At 49.2% G+C, this 22730-nt stretch overlaps 1 protein-coding gene across 1 annotated transcript in view; it reads right to left on the bottom strand.

Moving 5' to 3' along the window:
* Positions 1 to 21164, bottom strand: part of bach2b (BTB and CNC homology 1, basic leucine zipper transcription factor 2b) — a gene marked incomplete at its 3' end in the record, with an annotated part of 83990 nt that extends 62826 nt beyond the window's left edge. Inside the window, exon 1 of the mRNA XM_080023953.1 lies at positions 21122 to 21164. The remainder of the gene's footprint in view (positions 1 to 21121) is intronic.
* Between the last annotated feature and the right edge of the window lie 1566 nt (positions 21165 to 22730).

Genomic DNA, 22730 nt, shown 5'->3' with positions numbered 1-22730 from the left:
ACATCAGACCTGCAGTACACATGTCCGATATATGCAAATATAGAGCTAGGACACCGCACGCACTTCCCGGTTCTTGATAACCACGCTGTCTTTCTTCCTTAAGCCCAATATTTATGAAGCCGGGGATCCTCTGCTGTGGTATTTATAGAAAAGGCCTTATATAGACATTTCAACATAGTATTACATATGGGTGAGTCACATCTGCCTCTTCTCACTTTGTTATTTTTATTTTGAAGCCTGATTAAAAAACGGCCGATTTAAGTCCTTGGATACACAAACATGTTAATATGGATTTAATTCCTCTTCCAGCCTTTGTTTGGCCGATATTTGAGAGACACTGATTCCCTAGAAACAGCTGCCGTCGTCCTGAGAAAAACTCCAAAAACGACCTGGAAAAGGGATTCATCCGAGAAACCAATATTGACGAGCGGTTTAGGTGCAGATCTCTGCCTTTTGGCTCTTGCACCGGTCCCCCCCCCCGCCGCCTTGGCGACCTTGCGTCGCCATGGCGACCTTGCGTCGCCATGGCGAGCCGTGTCAACAGCTGGCGGACATCACAGCCCAGGACCCTCGTAACCATGGCAACAAAGTGTACCGCTCGACAACACGCCGAGCTCTGGTGAGGCGGGGTTTGCCCAAAAAAGACCAACAAGACCAACAAGACCAACAACACCAACAACACCAACCGACCTCCTTCCACAGACCCTCCAGACGCAGACAGAACTTGAGGTAATTGATTTAATTTTCTTTTTAAATATGGACGCCCACGCGGCGCGTCGGGGGAAACGAGAAGCTCTTCCCGGACCGATCTGTTGACATTTCCGCTCGGCCGGCCGCGGCGAGGCTCCGGTCTCCCCGGGGACGGCGGGCGCTCATGGAGGATCTACGACCTCTCGACAGCTCCGGCGGCGGCCGTAATGGAATCTAAATAACACTTGTCCGGGGCTCTTTAATGGAGACCCGGGACCTGGGCGCTCCGTCATTAACTCCCCTCCTCCGCCCTCACCCTGACCTTCAGCCCTCGGGCCGCGGGGGAGGAGGTCCGCGACGGTCCTGGTCAGACGCTTTGAACAGGCTGTGGCGGAGGGTAAAGCCTCGGTGGCTCAGTGGTTTAACGATGGAATAATGATGATTTAAACACCTTCAATTACCTATGACCTGACGTCCCCTGTGCCACGCTAACCGCACGCTAACCGCTCCACCGCTTGATTGGACGTAATTTTATACCGTTTCCTCATCAATCCCCATGTTATTTCCTATTATTGCTTCCTCTTCTTCCTCTGCATTTCCTTCCATCACCTCCTGATGTCATTGTGCATGTGCCACATCAAGGCCGATCCCTTAAAGCATTTTCAAGAGCAAGGACAGGGAATTCTTGAGCCGACGTGCGGCACGAAACCCACCCCGAACAGGATCTGTGCACCTGCACTTTTCCTCCATTGATCTCGTACGTGAAACACGCGGGAACCAGAGGACTTCCTCGCCGCCGACTCAGTCCAGCCACCGATTCCTCGTCCAGAAAGCGCCCTTTCCAAAATCAATCTGAGCCGAGAGAGGCGCCCGGGGCCCACCGGACGTGGCGGCGCGTACAGTGGGGAGGAAGGCTCAAAACACAGGGAAGCCGCCGGGACGGACCACTGATCCGGTCTCAGCCGGCGCCGCAAGCATCCACTCCCTCCGCGCGGAGCATTTCCGAGGAAAGCGACGAATCAAAGACAAATTCCACTCAACCTCCACAGCGTGGCAGGAATACAGTTCTCCACAAAGCAGAGCGAGGCCATGGAACTGGGCGAGCAGGGCTGCGTTACCTTATTACATTTAAATTGAGCTCATCTGCTCCTATTCATGATCTGAATGTACATGCATTTTCTAGGGAAGGCGGAAGTTCTTATGGATTTATGAAGATTTAGACTTTTTCTTTTTAATTTTTTTTTTGCGATGTAATGACTTCAGGTCATAACGTCCGCACGGGGTCACCTGCCTCGTAAAGGAAATCAACATTCAGATCTGAACGTTCCCGTATTTCACCAAATCCACATCTCCTTCCAGGACAACCAGCTCCAAACCCCCAGAGGAGTCAGAGGAACTGATCGATCGCACACACACACACACACACACACACACACACACACACACACACACACACACACACACACACACACACACACACACACACACACACACACACACACACTCTAGCCTGGTCATGCAAATTCAAAAGGTCAAACTTTGACCCAAACCTGCCTCTTCTGAGTCTCTTTTGTGTTGGTTTGTGTAAGATAAAGTCCTGTCTCGTCCAAAGTTGTGTCCGTCCTCCCAGGTCGAGCTGGCGAGCCGGACGTCCCCCCCCCCTCCCCCGCCTCCTCCCCTGCCTCCCCTCCGTCCCGGCGCTGTATTAAAATAAATCTGTGCGCACGTCCCACCCCGGCGCTCGCTAGACATTACCTTATACAAGGCGACCACCAGCGCATTCCTCCGTCTCAGGCCCTATGAGCTGATTCGGGCACCCCCCACCCCCCCCCCACCCCCATTACCCAGAATGCCCCCTCCCTCCCTCCCTCCCTCCCTCTCTGTGTACATGAGCTCACATGACTCGACAGAACCCGGGCCGGGGCCGGGGCGGGTGGGTTGTCCGGAGCCATTCCCAGGACGGAGAAGAATGACTTTCTGGAGGGAGAAGCTGGAGCGTGGCCCTGGAGCTCGGCTCCAATTACCCGCCTGTCAGGCCTGACGGGCCCCGGCTAAAAATAAAGGGAAGAGGGGCCCGCGGAAGAGGATAAACCCCCCCACCCCCGCGCTAAAGGGTCCGCCGCCACTCGGGGTCCCCGGCTGCAAAACAACGGCCATGTTCTGATCGCTGGCAAATTTCAACAACAAAACAGCCCCCTCCCCTCCCCGCACCTCCCCCCTCTTTTCCATGAAGAGCGAGGGAAGAAGGAGGAGGGATAGAAAGAATACAAGATGAGCCAAGTGAGTGGGAATTCCTGCACCACCCCTCCTCCCTCCTCCCTCCCTCGCTCCCTCCCTCCCTCCACATTCACTAATCCAGAGCACAACACAGCAGCTACTGGATCCCGGCGGCGGCTAGGCCCGTCCACCTGGAAGGTTTTCACTTTTCCACGGCATCAACGTCGAGACTGGCTCTGGACGTCCACAAACCAGTACGCTGGGTTTTCCGGGGGAGAAAAAAAGGTTGAGGACAGAATGTATGTCCGTGCAGGTCGCTCCGTCAGGGTAGAGGAGGGAAACGGAGGCGTTTTAAGATCAACTGAAGGTTTTGTCCGTTAACGTCCTCAGGTGTGAGGATGTTTATCAAATCTGATGCCTCACCAACAGATATCTGACGGTGTAGGAACCGGGCCTTTGCCACGTTTCTGCAACCTCCCTATGGAGCATCTGGAAAACAGAATTTGAAGGATGATCGATGACATTGTGCCCAAGGCGCTCTGAACACAAACACAAAAAGAATGAAACAGTAGCTCCCCTTTAATCTGGCTTTTCAAACAGAAGCTGCTGCTCGTTTAATTGATGTTTGTTTGTTTGTGGTTAATGCCAGCGTTCCAACGTTCCAGCGTTCCAGCGTTCCAGCGTTACAGCGTTCCAGTGTTACAGCCTTCCACCGTGACTTTGTGTCATCATGTGTTCAAGCCGATGCTGCTGCAGGTGCGGGGCCGTCGTGGAGACTCGTCTGAAAGGTCCAAAAGCTCCTCTAAATAATATTCCTCTGCTGTTTACCATGTGTTCATATGTTCAGCTCGTACGGGGCCTGGGTGTTCCAGACGCAGCATCTGGATCCAATCTGCAGCAAGAAGCAGCAAGAAGCCGTGGTCCAGTGGGCAACCATGCACCAGCTGTTGGCTACCAGGACTGAAACAACGGTTGCCAAATTGAGTGATCATCCACATTTCAATATTCTCATTTGTTTAACCATTGGTTGGCAGCGGGGCAACCAGAATGCACGTGACAGAGGAGGTTTGGAAAATGACCAGCTGACTGACGGCCATCACCGGATCGGCCTCAAGGGAAAAAAACACCAGCAGATGAAAAGTTCAGATAAAACTGTAATGGCGCTCATTGGGCGTTGAGGAGCCTAAAAGCAGAGAAGCAGATCCCAGCGCCTGATGAATACTTCAGTCGGGGGCAGAATGACGGACTCGGCGCTCAGAGACGTGGGGTCAGGGTCAGGTTGTCGCGGCGGACGGATCCGGTGCGAGCCGGACGCTCCGCCCCGTCTCACCTCTCCCTCGAACCCGAGAGCGCCGGCAAATACCGTCGGGACGTCAGCTGATACGGCACGGGCTAAAAATAGAGCGGGGCGGCGCCCGGCGACCTGCGCAGGCCCGGTTTCACTTACATCCAGCGACGCAGCTCGGAGGGAAAAGACGGAAAGACGACACCGGAACCGGGACCGGAGTGACACATCGTGAGATTCTAGTATCACAAGAAGCCGTAACATGCTGTAACATACCAGTTCCACACCATACTAATACTAATACTAATACTCATACTAATACTAATACCATGAGAAACAAATATTTACAACACGCCAACGCAAAACTATGCAAACAAAACACAAGTAAATGAAAAGTGCTTGAAGTTCCATTCAGCTCCGGAACCAGCTTCAGTTCTGGTGCCTTTCCCAGCGGAACGCCTCCCGGTGCAGGACTTCCAGGCTACGTGAAGCAGAAACCATCCACCCGAGACGCCGCCTCCACCTTTTCATGCCCAGATTCCACCTCTTCATGCCAAGATTCCTTTTGTCTGTCTGTCTTTTTTTTTCTTTTTTTTTCACCTCCGCGCGCACGGCATTCTGCGTGCTGGATCATCCAAGCATGACATCACGGCGGAAACATCCGCGAGAGAGCGGCGGAGGCGCTCGCACGGCCCCGCCCGCGGCTCTCCCCGCGCGGGAACCAAGGCTTTGTGCAGGGGGAGGGACGGGGATTCAAGAGGAGGACAGTTCTGAACTCTGCGTCCGCACGTCGGCCATGTTGGAACGCTCAAGGTCCACGAGTAAACAAATACCACGTGTGTTGAGAGACGCAGGTTTCCCTACGGAATCCACTGAAACTCACGGAAATGTAGTTTGATGTAAATGGAGAAACTGAACATGACACTGGATTCTTATCGGGACGAAATCCAGTCACTGGGGGCGGAGCTAATGCCGCCGCTGAGTTTACATTATTTTACATATTTAAGATGTTGAATGTCTCCTCGATTGAAGTGTTTTGCAGATTAAACACAAAGTAAACTGACTGTTTCCCGTCTTTATTTATTTTTTCCTGACCCGAAACAAACGTCCCCACGGCGCCGCGACGCGCTCCGCACCGCGCGTCCTCCTGATCCGCCGCGGCCCCCCGCAGAGTTCTGGAACCACACTTCCCCGGGACACAGACAACAGAAAACAAGGAGCTCCCGCTCTGCACCTGGAGGGGGGAACGCGGTCTCCAGGCGAGCGCCAGGTCCTTGAAAAGACGAGCGTTTTTTCCCTTCGATTCCTTCGCCTCCGCCGTCTGTGATGTCACAGCTTCAAACGCCAACAAGCGTACGTCTGTGTGAGCCGGAGCCGGGACGGACGCCGCGCTGCGCCCGCGCTCGGCTCCGCGGACCGGGGAACATTCCACGCGGTGGCTGGACGTCGTTCCTCCCACTCGGTGCACGCGCCGGGCCGTGCCACGCCGGGAACAATGCCCTCTTTCAGGGCCGGGGACGGAGGTGGAGAGGTGCATCATGGGAGCGGGGCGGCGACCGGGCCACTCGGGGCCGAGCGGGAACCCCGGGCAACCGGGAGCGAGGAGATCATAAACATTCGGAAAACCTTCGAGCGGCGCCCCCTCCCGACACCGACTCGGAGGAGCGGTTGCCAAGTTGGCAAACCACGCGTCAGCTGCTGGGCGCCGGGGTCGGCGATGCGGTTGCCAAATCTCGGAAGCCGAGCGACGCCGATCCTGTAATTATGATCCGTGTGCAAATATTCTCAGTGGTTTCGCCGCCTCGCAGAGTAAATCAACTCATTCTCCGTCTCGGAGAGTCCTCCACCTCCGCACTGCGTTTGGCTACGGGGGACACCGGGCCCCGCGGGGCGGTCGACGACAGCCCGGATGTGGCCGCCCCGGGGGGCCGAGGCAAGGAGGGGCCGAGAACAAACAAACCCACAAACAAACAAGCAATGGATCAGAAGAAGGAAAAACGTCCCCTTTGCACGCATGGCTGCGGGGGGGGGGATCACCCCGCCCCACCTCCACCCGGGGGGGGGGGGCCGTGGGTTCACCGGGTCACCGCGGCCCCGGCACTGAGCTCCCCCCGAGGAGTCGCGCACCCGCGACGAGAGGCATTAGCGCTCAGTCAGGACCCTCGGGCGCTGGGACTAACAGCCCGGGCACACAGGCACTCATTGTTCCCTTAATAGCGCCGCGCTAACCTGCCCGGCAACACACGTGAGACTGTTTAGGGCGGCGACGTGTCATCTCTGCAGAGGCATAATTTCCCCCCTTTTTTGGGGGGGAAAACGTACGTTAAATATTATGGGATGTTATGGCTGGATTCTACATTATTTGAGAGGTTTTTTTTTTTTTTTTGGTGGTGGGGGTGGTGGTGGTGGTGTAGGGGGTGGGGGAGCGTAAATAGCGACTTTGGGTGAGAGGGTGGGGTCGTTCTCCGGGGCGGGGGCGACGGGATCCAAGGCCCCGGTTTGTAAGACGTGGCGGCGGCGGCGGCGGTGGCGGCGTCGCTGCTTTTGTTGCCGTGCAGTTTTTGGGGCGCCGCTCGCAGCACCTGCACAGGAAGCGGCAGAAGGAAGCCCCGTTTCCTCCGCAGCCGCTCGGCAGAAATGGAAAAGCGCTCATCGCTCCGACGCCGCCTCGACGTTTTTGGGCGTCCGTTCGAAACATTTGGCAAAGACAAGGAAAGAAAGAGAGAGAGAGAGAGAGAGCGAGACGCCACAACGCGTGGAGAGGCCGTCGTCAAAAAGGGCGAAAGCGGCGTTTGCCTTCTCAGACGTGCTGTTCATCTTGTTTTTATTTGACCTTTCCTATCGCTCCCTTTTGTTTTTATTTTGCTGCTGCGTGTGACACCTGGATTCCCCTTCATTAATAATATCTAATTTTATGAGAGAATAAACGCAGGAAATATAATTTTCACAAGAAAAAAAAAGAGAGAAAAAAGATTTAATCATGTCCACACGCAAATTTATATTAAATTAAATTAAATTAATATGACAAAAGATGCATCATTTAAATAACACACAATAATAACCCAACATGGCTGAAGTGGATTAAATGAGTATTTCTCACAGGTAACAGTCCTTTGACAGGATTAAAAATGAGTTAAGTTCCATGTGGAGGTGTCTACTCACGTCCTGCTCTTCCATGTGTCGACTGATCACTTATCATCCAGCGAGCGATGAAGACCGGGGGGGGGGGGGGGGGGGGGGGCACACTCCACTTGTCTGCTCTCCCACATGCTTTCCATCCCATAATAGCACACTATCACACACCCGCTCGTGTTTGTCGTAAATATCTTTTCTTGTTGACGGGGAAAATAAAATTGCTTGGCGTCGCTGGGTTTGTTTGTTTTTAGGTTTTTTTTCAGGGGGATTTTCTCTGTTTGGTTGGTTTTCACTGTTGAACGTAAACTTACATTTGTTCTGTTTTCTAGTTGAGTTTGAAGTTTATTGTACACGTCCGATTCATCAGATAATAGACAGACAGGCAGAAAGGCAGACAGACAGATAAAAGATAACTAAAAAGAGACCATAACTGCTATTAAATACTGTGTTGAACTGAAATACATACGCACTGATCACAGTATTGAAATCCATGTTGATCCTCTCAAAACTTTTTACTGTTTTTTAGCAACATAACTTTTTTTATATATTTTTTACACAGGGTCAAATTCACTTTTTAACAAGACACGGTAAAAAAATAGAAAACACAATCTAAACCGCCGAAAAAGGGAAGTGGCGGTTGCCACGGCAACCAAACACAGCGTAAATCCCCCAACTCCATGGAAATCCTCCTTTTATACATATTATTATTTCTGTCGTGATGTCGACATCGCTGCAAGGACACGGGAAGACATTATCATCTGCTGGCTGACAAGATAAACTAAATGTAATGTATATAATATATAAATTATAATAAATAATATATATAATATATAAAATATAATATATAAAATATAATATATGATATATAATATATAATATATAAAATATAATATATACTATTTAATAAATAATATATATGATATATAAAATATGATTTATAATATATACTATATAAAATATAGTATATAATATATAAAATATAATATATGATTTATAAAATATGATTTATAATATATAATATATAAAATATAATATATACTATTTAATAAATAATAAATAATATACGATATATAAAATATGATTTATAATATATAATATATAGTATATAATATATAATATATAAAATATGATTTTTAATCATATTTTAATCATATTTCCACTGTTATCTTGTCCAAAGTGGACGAACCAGAAGGAGACGACGACTCAGATCCAACGGATGAAAATGTGCTGAGGCTTCATGTGATCAAACGTCTCCTTGATGTTCAGGAGGCGGTTTCATGTGGAAATATGAAGAAAGATCAGCTGCTGGTAGTACATGCACTAATACCGTGGTTCATTCGGGGGAAAAGCGTCTGCAAAGTGAGATAATGAGTGAAAAAATGAATTCATACTTTATTGCTCTTTGGTCCTTCCCTTCAGATCTCTCTCTCAGTCTTAGTATATTTTTATAATGAGTGATGTCGCTCCCAAACATCCTCCTCCCTCGGCCTCCTTCTTTCACGTCCGCCCATCGGAACGTCATCCCCGCGTTAAGCATTCCTGACATTTCCCGGCTGCGTCCGGCCGCCGTGCTCCGGCCGGTCTGCGCGGACTTGGAAACAAAGAGGAAACGTGACGTGAAGGCGAACGTCCGGGACCCGCGGCCGCCGAGCGCTCGGCCCCGCCGGCCCCGGCGGCCCCGCCCGCCGCGCCTCGGCTCTGTTCACCCAACGCCGCCCAAAACGCTCCAAAGAATCCCACATTTGATACGTTATTCAGCTGAGCCTTGATGAGAAACAGCTGCTCAAGGCCGTACTGCTCTGCATGTGCCCCTCTGTGCAGGGCTCGCATTGTTGGTGGCGGGGTCCGCCACGCGCGTCATAAGCGGAAGGCAGCCGCGGGCGATAGCAGCGTAGCTAGTGGTGGTCAGCGAACTGTCGATGTGGACGAACATTCACAAGGAAAATTGGAAGGGTTAGCGCCTCCACCGAGGAAAACACAGCAACAAATCAAGGGACCGGAAGAAGGAAAGAGACGTCAGAGCGAGGACCGGGGGAAACCTGGATGTCGGGAAGGAATCTTGCAGCCAGGAATGAAGTTCTGGGACTTGTAGAGTACTCCGCCCAACACTAACGATGGGATGGATTACCACTTTAAGTAGGGGTGTAAACACCCTGACAACACTGTACGCCGATCAATGAGGCTCTTCCCGACGATGAGTTTGCCTTGAAGCGCGATCTCAGACCGAATCTCCAAGTTTCAAGGTGAAGTCCATCTACACTGTCTATGACATCATATCCATACGATAAAAGAAAAATCCTTTACATCATAACAAACCAACAAGAAAATCACTTTTTAAAGGACCTCCAGTCTGTATCAGCTTCCTAATCTCCTTTCATTTCAGCTAGGCTAGCCGATCCCCTCTGCGGCCATGCACTGAGCTAAGCTAACGCGCCGCCCCGCCCCTCTCGACCCCTCGTCTGTAAATGACAGGACGGGAGAAGCCTTCGAGCCCGGACACTAATCATTTACACGGGAACGGCAGACGTGGGTTTTACTGAAACCCCATATTCGCGTTTTCCATTCCGCGAACGACAGACGCAAAGATCCGGGGCTGCAACTAAACCTCGCGTTTCAGGGTTTTCGGTGTCCTCCTCCGTTAATCTCGCCTCGCCCGCCCCGCCACCACCCTGAAAACACAGCAGTGCGGTGTCGACTAACTCGCGGCCTCCAGCGCTGCACGCCTCGCCGGATGCCGCCCCCCCCCCCCCCACAGCGGCTCCTCCACAGCTGCAGACGCAGCCCCAGAAAACCACGCGCCCCACGCGGGCGTCACGCCAGCGCCTTGATCTGCGCGGGGCCCCTGAGACGCTGCTTCCTTCAGCGCAGGAGGATCGGACGCTGCGCTCGGCTGCTTCAGCATGACTTCAAGTCACGCCACCGGACCCCAAAACACTGCTGAGCTATTACTGCACGAACACAGTGTTTGTGGTTTTTTTTTTTTTTTTTAACTTTTTTCCAGAATTTGAAGGAAAGTATTTCGGAAGATGTTATTCTCACAGTAGTTAGTGGAATTTCACTTTTATTTTCTAAATTTATTTTGGAATATATAACAAAATCTGCTTTGTATATATTCCAAATTTAATGATAATAAGAAAATGTATGGAAAAATATCCACAAATAGAATAAAATATAATATAATATCACACTTGACAAAATAAACGCATGGAAGGTAGTTTGCGGTGCAGGCAAACACGACGTCATTTCTGGTAAAAAAAAATGTTTATATTATTTTATTTTATGATTGTATTCTTTGATTATTTTAGCTTTTTTCCGTCTATCGAAGTAAAACTTCCTTCCAGACAAAATATGGTGATGGAATGTTGAGCTAACTGTACAAAGGGACGTGTGATGGTCTGCCACTACACTGTATACTGTGCGGTACTGCATCATCAGAGACACCGTAGATGAGGGTGGAGTGCGTGTGCCTGAAAGAAGAAGAAGAAGAAGAAAGGTAGGAGCGGAGGAATGTTTTCCTCCGCTCCGAAACTATGATGTCATCACAGAGATTCTGGAGATTGTTCCAAATACCTTCCACTCACACACGACTGGCGGAGAGAGAGAGAGAGAGAGAGAGAGAGAGAGAAAGAGGGAGCGATAGAGAGAGAGAAAAGGAGCGAGCGAGAAAGAGAGATAAAGAGGTTGAGAGAGCGAGACGGAGAGATAGAGCGAGGGAGACTAAACTGTGTCAGCTGTTGGTCCAAATTCCTTCGAACGATGTAGAGCAGCAGCAGCAGCAGCAGCAGCAGCATGAAGATCTGATCAATACCTTCACATCCAATAATAATACATCAGATAAATCACCTCAATATCTTTATCAATAGGAAGTATGATGTCATAATTCTTATTTCTGATATTTAACCACATGGGAATTTAAATGATAATGATTTAAATCATTTTGTAGCACAACATTCAAACCCTTAGTGCGTAGTTTTATTGTTTTCATATTTGTATTTGATGTTCTTTAGTCTTGAGAGCAACACTCTAGTTCCAAAGACAAAACCTCCAAGTCCTAAAACTGCAGATTGACCGAGGACATTATGGGATGACTTTGAGTTATGCCCGGTATGCTGTCAAAATGACTGATTTGGGGCGCAGAGCTGTGCATGCGGCTGCTCCCGCCGTCTGACATCAGAGCGCGTTACACCATCAGCACCGTCACAGAAACCAGTTTTCATTCCAGAAGCGATGTGTTGGTGTACGAGGGTCAAAGCACTGACACCACAGACGCCTCCCGGGCTTCCACCACCACCACCACCACCACCACCACCACCACCACCACCACCACCACCACCACCACAACAACAACAACAACAACAACAACAACAGGTTCCCATTCAGTGTCCGAGGCGACGTCAGCGCTGGAAACAAAGGGGGTCCAACAAAGGAAGTGACATCAGCCTCCGTCAGCCTCCGTCAGCCTCCGTCAGGGGGACAACACAGTGCTCTACTAACCTCCCTGACCTCCACCGTGTCTGCCGAGGCTTTCTCTGGGAAAACTAGGGATCACAACTGGGAAAGACAGGACTCAAGTTGTACTGAAAGTAGTACTGAAAGTAGTACTGAAGTACTTAAAGTTGTAAAAATGTAACTACAGTATTCTAGCCACCTGTACAAAATGGAGAAATATTGAAAAACAAATGCGGTGGATGGTCAGTCAGTGGACAGTCAGTAGTAGACAGTCAGTAGTTGGACAGTCAGTAGTTGGACAGTCAGTAGTAGACAGTCAGTAGTTGGACAGTCAGTAGTAGACAGTCAGTAGTTGGACAGTCAGTAGTTGGACAGTCAGTAGTTGGACAGTCAGTAGTAGACAGTCAGTAGTTGGACAGTCAGTAGTTGGACAGTCAGTAGTAGACAGTCAGTAGTTGGACAGTCAGTAGTTGGACAGTCAGTAGACAGTCAGTAGTTGGACAGTCAGTAGTAGACAGTCAGTAGTTGGACAGTCAGTAGTTGGACAGTCAGTAGTAGACAGTCAGTAGTTGGACAGTCAGTAGTTGGACAGTTAGTAGTAGACAGTCAGTGGTTGGACAGTCAGTAGTTGGACAGTCACTAGTAGACAGTCAGTAGTTGGACAGTCAGTAGTTGGACAGTCAGTAGTAGACAGTCAGTAGTTGGACAGTCAGTAGTTGGACAGTCAGTAGTTGGACAGTCAGTAGTAGACAGTCAGTAGTTGGACAGTCAGTAGTTGGACAGTCAGTAGTAGACAGTCAGTAGTTGGACAGTCAGTAGTAGACAGTCAGTAGTTGGACAGTCAGTAGTTGGACAGTTAGTAGTAGACAGTCAGTGGTTGGACAGTCAGTAGTTGGACAGTCAGTAGTTGGACAGTCAGTAGTAGACAGTCAGTAGTTGGACAGTCAGTAGTTGGACAGTCAGTAGTTGGACAGTCAGTGGACAGTCAGTAATAGACAGTCAGTAGTTGGACAGTCAGTAGTTGGACAGTCCGTGGACAGTCGGTCGCTGGACAGTCAGTGATTGGACAGTGAGTAGTTGGACAGTCAGTAGTAGACAGTCAGTAGTTAGACAGTCAGTAGTTGGACAGTCAGTAGTTGGACATTCAGTAGTAGACAGTCAGTAGTAGACAGTCAGTAGTTGGACAGTCAGTAGTAGACAGTCAGTAGTAGGACAGTCAGTAGTTGGACAGTCAGTAGTAGGACAGTCAGTAGTTGGACAGTCAGTAGTTGGACAGTCAGTAGTAGACAGTCAGTAGTAGACAGTCAGTAGTTGGACAGTCAGTAGTTGGACAGTCAGTAGTTGGACAGTCAGTAGTAGACAGTCAGTAGTAGACAGTCAGTAGTTGGACAGTCAGTAGTAGACAGTCAGTAGTAGACAGTCAGTAGTTGGACAGTCAGTAGTAGACAGTCAGTAGTTGGACAGTCAGTAGTTGGACAGTCAGTAGTAGACAGTCAGTAGTAGACAGTCAGTAGTTGGACAGTCAGTAGTTGGACAGTCAGTAGTTGGACAGTGAGTTATCAAACTGTGGCCTTGGATTCCAACGCATGTGACTTGGCAGTTGCAGTGAGAAGCAGAAAAGTGCTGACGGAGCAGAAGACGAAGCTAAATTTAAAAAGCGTAGTAAAGCGGCGTAGGAGACGGAGACGAGGAAGAGGAAGAGGACGAGGACGAGGACGAGGAAGAGGACGAAGAAGACGAAGAGGACGAGGAAGAGGATGAAGAAGAGGAAGAGGAAGAGGAAGAGCAGCCCTGGGAGGACGGACGCACACTGAGCTGCAAACACAAACTGTACCAGGGCGCTGGAGCCTCCAGAGACCCACTGTGTTTCCAGTCCACGGGCTGTCTCTCGGGAGGGCGTAGACAAACGCTTGCGACGCGACTCGACGGGCTGCTGTTACCGTGCGTGACCCAGGCAGCCTCATCCTAAAGAAACCCAAGCTGCGCCACCGGGAGGAGGCTGCTGATAAGGTGCTGGAGGAGAAGCTCCGCCCCCTGAGCCGCGTCACTCATGGTCAGGTCAAGAAGAAACGATCTGCAGCCAATCATTCCTGAAACTGGAAAGGCTCGCGTGGCCCGTCCCGTCGAGGGCGTCTATGGGCGGGTTTATGCAAACGATAGGTCAAAGACGATTGGCTGCGACTGAGAACCTACTGCAGCAGCTCCGCCCGCCTCACGTCGCCCCAGCGGCGTTTCCAGGTCCCTCCAAGGCAGAGAGACAGGCTGAGGTGGTGCAAACACCGGTTCATTATGGAGAGTGGACAGGTGGAACAAGCCGGGAGCAGGTGGACACATGTCATGACCGAGGCTCTCTCTGGGTGAGTGATTTACCTGTTGCTCATTGATTTCCCTGACGGGCAACAGGTGTACAGCCACCCTTGACCCCGGGTCCAATAACATAGACCCAAGACTGGTGTGGCTGCTTAGACCACACCACCCCCACACCACACCTGCGCCACAAATCGGGGCCAAATCTGATTTGCTTGTTTTGTTTGGACGATGATTTTGGTAAATGTGGACGGAATCTGGACAGAAATTGGTCCGATTTGGAAAGAATTTGCCGTTGTTTCCAGCTATTTCCAGACCTTCTGTCCCGGGTTTATGCAAATGAAACAAAGATGATTGGCTGCAGTCCGGATGCTACGTCACCCTTGGGGCCAAATCAGATTTTCCCAATAAATTCCGAGCGGAATTTTGGAAAAATAAAATTTGGACGGAATTTGGACAGGATTTTCCAACCGTACGCTGGACCAAGCCCCAAAGCGTTGGGAGACGGCCGTGGAGCTGTTCAGACGTTTGATTGGCAGAGCGGGTCGCGTGGGGTTGACCGGGGTGACCGTGAGTTGATTTCTTGCCTTGGAATGTACGGCGTCCTCTCAGTTTGGAGACCAAGGGCCAAGTCCGGGCTTTTCGTGCCACTTTACACGTAGAAACCTTCCCTGCACTGTGAGCGCGGCAGCACGCGGCCCAAAAACCCAAAGGAAGGTGGACAGCTCTTCCATGATCCCTGGGTGTCAAAGGCTCTCCTCCTGCGTCGGAAACTTTTCTGGGGAGAGAGCGGAGCAGCTGCGACGGGATCCCCGAAAAACCACGTGCGGTCGACGCTCGCCCAAAAAAACAAACGACCGGCCCGGGGCTCCACCGGCTCCATATTGATGATGTGCGTTATGAGACTTGACTATGAAAACAAACAGCAGCGTGAATCACAAACCGGCGCGATGAATCCCGGGCCACATTCCTCGCCTGCCAACCTCCAACCGCCGCAGTTTGAAATTCCGACTCAATTTGGGCCCGAGGCGCGTAATGCGATTAGCCGAGTGAGTCTCGACAAGTTAAAAAGTAACAGATGACCACAAAGGGGGGGGGGTCTCCACCCCCTCCGCCGCCTCCGCCCGGGGAGCAGGGGCTGTACCTGCACGGGCCCGACCTCAGATCCAGAGCCAGCGGAGTTCACGGGGGTGAACGTTAAACAGCTGTGACGCCACCAGCGCCGGGTGACTGAGGAGGCCACGCCGCTCTCTCACGGGCGACACCGAAAGGGGGGAGGGAGGGAGTCAGAATGGAGCGACCGGAGAGCCGGCTCCGAGGCCCCGGGACCCCGAGGCCCCGAGGCTCCGAGGCCGCGAGGCCCCGAGGCCGCGAGGCCCCGAGGCACCGAGGCCCCGAGGCCCCGAGGCTGCGAGGCCCCGAGGCCGCGAGGCCCCGAGGCACCGAGGCCCCGAGGCTGCGAGGCTTTCATGGCAGCGGGACGACGGCGACTTTTGCAACCGCAGAGGGAGAGAAGGGGGGTGGTGAGAGAGAGAGAGAGAGGAACAATAGCCCTTGGTCTGAACTCCAGGATCTCCAGATTTCTCTTCTCTCTGAGATGCCTCAGTGCTGACGTGGGAGCGCTATGGGAACACGGGGTTTGTTTTTTCCCTTTCGTTTCTCCTCCTCCCGCCCAAGACAGCGACTTCAGTGGGCGGAGGGGCGGGCGGAGGGGGTGGGGGCGACCGGTGATGCAAACGGTTCTTTGACGCCGCAGATAAGAATGCGTGCATGTGCGAAAGCTGGCGCGGTGCCGGCTCTCCGCAGCCTCCCTTCCATGGAGTCGTAAAGCCTCTTTGGTTCGGTTCGATTCCCCCCTCGACTCCTCGTTTCTATTGTGCGCAGCCGAGATGTAGAAATGCGAGAGATAAAAACAAAGCACCAGGCTTTTAGCCGAGCCACGCAAAGGAAAAGAGGCGGCTATTTCAAGAGAGGTGCTCAACTGAAATCACAGAAACAAAGAAAAAAAAGGAAAAAACATCAAAACCAAAGAAAAAGGAAAAAAGAAAAAAGAAAAAAGAAAAAAGAAAAAAGAAAACAAATTTGTGCAATTTCTTGCACCATTAACTGGGCTGTGCAGGCCCAGTGTAATGACACACTGTGGTTTTTACTGCTGATCGCTTTTAATCACACGGACGATACACAGACATAAAGAGAACTGAATACTGAGTACTGAGTACTGAGTACTGAATACTGAGTACTGAGTACTGAATACTGAGTACTGAGTACTGAGTACTGAATACTGAGTACTGAATACTGAGTACTGAGTACTGAATACTGAGTACTGAGTACTGAATACTGAGTACTGAGTACTGAGTACTGAATACTGAGTACTGAATACTGAGTACTGAGTACTGAATACTGAATACTGAGTACTGAGTACTGAGTACTGAATACCTAGTACTGAGTACTGAATACTGAATACTGAATACTGAGTACTGAATACTGAATACTGAATACTGAATACTGAGTACTGAGTACTGAATACTGAGTACTGAATACTGAGTACTGAGTACTGAATACTGAATACTGAGTACTGAATACTGAGTACTGAGTACTGAATACTGAGTACTGAGTACTGAATACTGAGTACTGAGTACTGAGTACTGAATACTGAATACTGAGTACTGAATACTGAGTACTGAGTACTGAATACTGAATACTGAGTACTGAGTACTGAACACCTAGTACTGAGTACTGAATACTGAATACTGAATACTGAGTACTGAATACTGAATACTGAATACTGAGTACTGAGTACTGAATACTGAGTACTGAATACTGAGTACTGAGTACTGAATACTGAATACTGAATACTGAGTACTGAATACTGAGTACTGAATACTGAATACTGAGTACTGAGTACTGAGTACTGAATACTGAGTACTGAATACTGAATACTGAGTACTGAGTACTGAGTACTGAATACTGAGTACTGAATACTGAGTACTGAATACTGAATACTGAGTACTGAGTACTGAATACTGAGTACTGAGTACTGAATACTGAATACTGAGTACTGAATACTGAATACTGAGGGCGCAGGCGGCCATGTTGCCGCATTGGAGGAGGCATTGGATGGAACGATGGATGGATGGAGGAGGGATGATGGATGGATGGATGACAGATAGATAGATGGATGGATGGATGCATTGATGGGTGCATGGATGGATGGATGGACGGATGGATGGATGCATGGATGGATGGATGCATGGATGGATGGATGGGTGGATGGATGCATTGATGGGTGCATGGATGGATGGATGGATGGACGGATGGATGGATGGATGCATGGATGGATGGATGAGCATGGATGGATGGATGGATGGATGCATGGATGGATGGATGAGCATGGATGGATGGATGGATGGATGCATGGATGGATGGATGCATGGATGGATGGATGAGCATGGATGGATGGATGGATGGATGCATGGATGGATGGGTGGATGCATGAATGGGTGGATGCATGGATAGATGACAGGCTTGGACGCTCGGGGAGGACCCTGGAATGACGGCTCCGTGGTTTTTTCTGAGGCTCCAGCAGAAGGAGCTCAGGTCACGACTCGGAGCCGTGAACCTGCAGCGTGGCCCCTGTTCAGGCTCCGGGGCCTCGCAGCCATTATTGATCCATTGTTTCCCCATAAATGCAGCTTCCAGTTTGTCCTCGGCCGCGCAAAGACCTTGTGACGTCACAGACGGGACATTTACATATCGGGGATATTTCCCGTTTCATTCCGGAGTCACGACACTGACGCGTCCCGGACGAAAAGACCCGAAGCTTTTGACCGTGAATTTGGACGCGGTGAAGAGTCATTATGGGATGAAAGCCTCCCGCGGATGAGTCACCGCGCCGTCGCGTCGCGAAAAACAATCACTCGAGTGTGAAGAGGGAACAGGACGTTTGGGCTGCAGCTGCCGGGGCCCCACGTCACAATAAGCGGATTGTGATGGAAGCCAGGGGCCGCGGCAACAAGAGGCTCCGTGAGGAGAGCGGGAGGGAGACGCTGTGAACGTCTGAAACCTTCCAAAGGCTCCGGGGGAGAAACAAGCTCCTGATTTCACCAATTCACAAGTTTTTCCAAGTAACGCGGCTTCAAGAATGATGACGTTGCAAATGAAATATTCAACAAACACGGAACAGGGATCCACAAGGGCCCCGCTCCGTCTCACAGCAATCCATCTCCCCACCATCACTAGTGTGTACATACTAATATAGAGTATAGAATAGTAGATATATACATTATATATAGTATACAATAGCATATATATACTGTATACATTATATATAGTAAAGTATATATATACACATTATACATAGTATACAATAGTATACATTATATCTAGTATAGAATAGTAGATATATACATTATATCTAGTATAGAATAGTAGATATATACATTATATATAGTATACAATAGTATACATTATATCTAGTATAGAATAGTACATATACAATCATGTATAGTATAGAATGGTATACATACACATTATATATAGTATAGAGTTATATATATACATTATATATAGTATAGAATTGTATATATATATATATATATATATATATATATATACATACATATGTGTCTTCTTTTTCTATCATATATTCTTATAGTTATATTAGTATATTAGTATATTATAGTATATTATATTATATATTAGTTATATTCTTATAATTAAATTAGTTTTTCATTGTATATATATATATATATATATATATATATATATATATATATATATATATATATATACACACACACACACACACACACAGTATATAGAATGAAAAATACATAAATAATTAAAAACTGTAATAAAAAAACAATTAAAATCCCACCAATAAATAAATAAATACAAGATACAAGTCATCTGAATATATTTAAGAATGTAAAATAAAATAATATATCAAATAAAATAAATAAAAAAGAAAAGAAAATAAATGAACGGCCCCGACCCCATTTGGATTCCTTCGCCAACCCCCTAGCGGGGCCGCGGACCCCAGCTTGGGAAGCCCCAGGCTCTCACACACAAATTAACTCGTTCAGGGATCCAGCAACACACACACACACACACACACACACACACACACACACACACACACACACTCCCCAACACATCAACACACACACAAACACACACACACACCCACACACACACACTCCAACACACCAACACACACACACACCCACCAACACATCAACACACACACACCCACCAACACACACACACACCCCAACACATCCACACGCACGCACACATCAACACACACACACACATCACCACACACATACACACACATACACATACACACACATCACCACACACATCACCACAAACACACACACACACACACACACTCCAACACACCAACACACACACACACCCACCAACACCAACACATCAACACACACACACCCACCAACACACACACACACACACACTCCCCAACACATAAACACACACACACACCCACCAACACCAACACATCAACACACACACACACACACATCAACACACACACACATCACCACAAACACACACACACATCAACACACACACACACCCACCAACACCAACACCAACACATCAACACACACACACACACACACACACACACATCAACACACACACACACACACACACATCACCACACACACACACACACACACACACATCAAGACACAAACACACACACACACCCCAACACATCAACACGCACGCACACATCAACACACACACGCACACATCACCACACACATACACACACACACACACACCCACCAACACCAACACATCAACACACACACACACACACACACACACACATCAACACACAAACACACACACACATCAACACCACGCACACACCAACTGTGTGTGATCCCCACAAAAGCGCGTCCGATCGTGCGCGTGCACGAGCCGCAGCAGCATCAGCACCAAACAAACAAAGGATGCTGCATCACCCGCCGCGCACGCGCACGGAACCCGCGCGCTCCACGTCCACGCAAACACGTGGCGAGTTCCACGGAGGAAACACGACGCCACGCACGCACCGGGGGGGCGCGGGGGTTTATCCGTGCACGCGCGTCCTCGTCCCGATCAGGGGTCGGCGACGTGCGCACGCGACCAGGTGTTCGCGTGCGCGTGACGGGGCAGACGCGCCGGTGCGCGTGCGTGGCGCCTCCCCTTACACAGCATATTGTTGCGCGGGGGGGGGGGGGGGTAGATATATGCACTTCCTGGAACTATAATAATAAAAATGATACTACTACTACCACTACTACTACTAATAACAACAATAACAGAAAACATATCTATATAATTATATCAATATTATGAAAAATAATAACAATAATAATAAGCATATTATTATTATTATTATTATTATTATTAATAATAATAATAATAATAATAATGATGATTTAAATGATATTTGTCAAAGTTTCCACGCTACACTAACCCTCTGACAGCTTCTCAACAATCAACATTTTTCTCTCCGTGGGAAAAAGCAAAGGAAGCGACTCGCAGCCTCCGCGCTGCAAATGCATCCAACAGTGTTTTTGCAAAATAGAACAAAAAACACAAAAGGGTGAAAAATTAAACAAACAAACAAACCAAAGCAAAATTTAAAAAAAAAAAAACCCTGATTTTCTGCATCCGTGCAGAGCGGGAACCGGACGCGGCGCAGCGGCGGCGGCTTCACACCGACACCCGCCGCCGCCGCCGCTCCGTGCGTGCGGCGCCGGGAGGGTGAGCCTCCACCCCGGGGGTCGGCGGCCCGCGCGGCGCCCGCTGCCCGGGGCGCGCCGCCGCGGTGCACGGAGCGCACCCACCACACCCTCCTCCACGCACCCCACGCAGAAGGAGCCCGAAGTGCACAAACGCCGCCGGAGTCCCCGGCGCCGCAGCCGCAGCCGGAGCCTCCGAGTTTGTTTGTTTGTTTGTTTGTTTTTGTTTCGTTTATTGTTATTTATTTTTAGGAACCGCGCACGCGCTCACCTCGCACTCTCCGCTCCAGCTCTTCTTCCTCTTCCTCCTCCTCCTCCTCCTCACATGGTTCCTCTCATCCCGCTTCTCTCTCCAGCTCCGTGCGTGGGGCAGCGCGTGGATCTGGACTCGGGCGCCGTGGAAACGTGTGTGTGTGTGTGTGTGTGTGTGTGTGTGTGTGTGTGTGTGTGCGTGTGTGTGTGTGTGTGCGCGTGCGTGTGCGTGCGCGCGCGGCTCCTCCTCCCACTACGCGCCGTGTTGACATCCAGCTGGTGACGTCACCCCGCAGCCCCCCATTCACAACACCGGGGGCTCGGTTCCGTTTCACTCCTGCGCCGCTTTGTTTTCAAGCCGTTTCGGGATTTTCGTGCGTTGGTTTTTATCTTTTATTTCTACTTCGGTTCATGTTCCGATGCGTTTGTCTTGTTTTGTTTTTTGGACTTTGACGCGTCATTTTCATCGTTCGGATGCCTCCGTCTTCCTCGTCTTCCTTTGATTTTTCTTTTAAGATTATTTGCATCGATGCATTTACTTAAAACTGGACGCGTTGTTGAATTTGTACGTGTTGAATTTGATTTGTAGGGATTTATTTTAATTCTATTTAATTTACAAATGAATTCAGTAATAAATAAGTGTTTTCCTCTCTTTCTTAGTTACTGTATTTTAATAAATACATTTGAATTATTTGCATGTATTTATCTTTTTAATTATTTTAATTCGAAAATTCCATTTCTTTCTGTATTTATTCCTAATCCTCCGCTAAACTTGATGTTTGCCTCAGGCTGTTTTTTTTTTTTTTCATTTTCCTTATTTTCTACACATGTTCCGTCACGTTACGCAAGTATTCATAGTATTCATCGTATTCTATATGACCGTGCAGAGTACGACTCCAGTTTGGACTCTGTTGTTTTCCTTCGTGCCTCATTATTCCTTGGAAATGGAAATAACGTGTCTGTGTAACTGTGTTAGCTCAATGCATGGCTGCAGATGGGATCAGTTAGCCTAGCTCCTGTGAAATCATGGAAATACACCTTCCAGCTTTTCATGCTAACTGTGTTAGCTTAACGCATGGCTCCAGGGGGGTTCAACTAGCCTAGGTCCTGTGAAATGACGGGAATGCACCTTCCAGCACCTCAAAATCAAGTTAGTTATTTAAGCCATACATCTTTATGGCGAGTACAACTCAAGACATAGTACGTATGTATGTACGTAGTTACGTACATTTAGAGGTATTTTTGACATATAGCAATTTATCCGTTGGCTATGATACGCGTCAAACAAGATTTGTGGGTTGCCAGATATGTTCTGCAACGCCTCATGTCACTACCGTCAGTTCAGTTGAGTGAACTGGCCACCCTGCGGCCCCCTCTGCAGCCCCCCCTGCAGCAGCACCCCTGCATATACAGTACTTGTCTGTCTACCATCTTGTGTTTTAGAGTGCAGTAGCAAAGGTGCACTCATATGAGTGAACATGAGACGCTGGAAGGTGGATTTCCCTCACTTCAAAGGAGCTAGGCTAGCTGATCCCATCTGCAGCCTTATATTGAGCCAGCACAGTTAGCACAGAGATGCTGGAAGGGGTGTTTTCGTTATTTGGTTCATCACTTAGATGCAGCTAGAT

This window comes from Zeus faber (assembly GCF_960531495.2).
Source record: "Zeus faber genome assembly, chromosome: 2".
NCBI lineage: Eukaryota > Metazoa > Chordata > Actinopteri > Zeiformes > Zeidae > Zeus > Zeus faber.
This window is presented reverse-complemented; position numbering and strand designations above follow the sequence as displayed.